This window comes from Peromyscus maniculatus, chromosome 9 (genome assembly GCF_049852395.1).
Source record: "Peromyscus maniculatus bairdii isolate BWxNUB_F1_BW_parent chromosome 9, HU_Pman_BW_mat_3.1, whole genome shotgun sequence".
NCBI classification, from domain to species: domain Eukaryota; kingdom Metazoa; phylum Chordata; class Mammalia; order Rodentia; family Cricetidae; genus Peromyscus; species Peromyscus maniculatus.
The window spans coordinates 53,890,250-53,892,440 of record NC_134860.1 but is presented as its reverse complement, the minus strand read 5'-3'; positions in this window follow the sequence as shown (position 1 = coordinate 53,892,440).

Below are 2,191 nucleotides of genomic sequence, written 5' to 3'. Positions count from 1 at the left end.
GACACTAGAGGGTGCCATGAACATGTTAGAAGATCCCAAACTTAAAAGGTACCGCTCAGGGTCTCTCCTGCCTTCATCTTTCCCCTAATGCAGAAATTAAGGCTCCTGGGTCTGTGAATAAAAGATGAGCCCCACCCCTCCAGGCCACGTGATCACCCTTGCCAAGGATGGCTGCTGCTTCTTCTTCTTCTTCTTCTTCTTCTTCTTCTTCTTCTTCTTCTTCTTCTTCTTCTTCTTCTTCTTCTTCTTCTTCTTTTAAGATGGCTTCTAAAGGAGGGTCCCCAGCAGGCTGAGTGAACATGGGAGCAGAAAGGCGGAAGTTAAGCATGGGGAACACAAAGGAGAATGAGAAAGCAGGTAAAATAGAGGAGGGTGAACGAGAGGCTACGAAGAGTGGGAGAATTCCAAAAAGCCAAGGCCCGAGGGGGCCAGAGAGTCGGTTTTTACTGGACCCTCCATTTCCCAGGTTGCTCTGTACTTTCCTTGATGCTGTAATACAATACTCTAACAAAAACAGCTTAAGGGAATGATCATTTTGGTGCTTGGCTCTAGGCAGGGAAGTCACGGTTTCAGGGCTCTGAAGCAGATGATGACATTACTGTGACTGTCAGAGCACGGTTACGTTGTCAGAAAGCGGAAGGAGGTGAGCATGCGTGCATGGCTCACTTTCTTCTTTTAGGACAGTCCAGGATCTCAATGAGTGTGTCTTTCCACCTCAGCTGACCTAACCATGGGAATCTTCCACAGTAATGTCCTGAGGCCTGTCTCCCAGCTGAGTCCATATCTCATCGGTTGGAATTTAAGATTAATCATCATAACCATGTGAAAAGTCAGATGCTCTCTGCCCTATGTACTGTCTTCACAGAGCATACAGTAGAAGTTCCTTCAGTGTTAAGCCTCAAAATGTTTTTTTTCCTTGCATATCTACAATAAAGTTCAAATTAGGAATGATAAGGGCATAATGGACAGGGAAGGGTTAAATGGGGTGGGACAGGGAGAACAACATAGAAGAGGCAGTATGAAGAGGGGCAGCTAACACTAAAAAAACTTTGCAAATGCTAGATGGAAACCTACAACTGTACAAGTTTCCTAAAATGCATACATACTTAAAAGTGGTTTAAGTAGAGTTATCCTTTGATGTGATGGACCAGGTATCTCCCAACACCACAGGGTATCAAATAAAAAGCCAAGGGCTGGATTTGGGTTACCCCCTTTCAAGTAGTTGGTTGGTAGAGTCCCCTAGTCCCACCCCCAAACCATTGTAGGTGATTGTTATTGTGCCTAGTTACTCTCCATTGTTTAATGATAGGACCCTATTTCTGAAGACACCATGTACTTGAGTCATAGGAGATGAAGAAATCAAGCTGGCACTGATGTAGAAGCTTCATTCTTGCTGACCAGCTTTTACGGTGCTGGAAGGTTCTATTCGTGCTATCAGGGGGGAAAAGTCATCAGCAGTTTCACCCAGCTCTGAGTCCTGTTCACTACAATGACTGGCGTGATATGCTCACTAGTGCAGCAGTGGTGTGAAGGTTAGAGCAGTGTCCCAACTGCTTTCTGGTGGGACTGAAAGCCCACTCCAGAAAGTGGAACTCATGGTTGACTAGGTCAGAGACCCCAGAGGAGAAGCTATTATTCTGCTAGATGGCCATAGCAATAAACTGCTCCTTCAGTTCTTATCTTTATACTGATAAATTAGTGCTTCTCTAAATCCTCACCAAAGAAGCTTGTTTTTGCAGCAGATTGTGATTAATACAGAGACCTAAAACTGGTCAGCATGTAGAGAATAGAAGACAGGGAGAGGTCAACTCTAAGACATCTATATCACACCTCCTCCTACCAAGCTTCAAGGATCGTCATGGTAGAAGCTCTGGCAAGACTCTAAGAGCCAGAGGAAATAGACATCTCCAGTGAAACATTATTTGCTGAACATGACAGGGCCACAGCACACATGAACTCACAGTGACTGCAACTACATGCACATGACCGATGCCAGATCAAGCCCGCCAAAATCACGGCATGCATGGGAGAGTGCTGGGGACCAGCCCCGGGAGAGATCGGCACTTGAGGAGGGTGGACGTAGCAGGCGATATAAAGAAGTTGCACCAGACAGCAGTTTGAATCTTTTTCTGAGCCTCTACGAATATTTTATTTGTTACTGTGTTCAGGAGGCAGTGTATGGGAGAGAAAA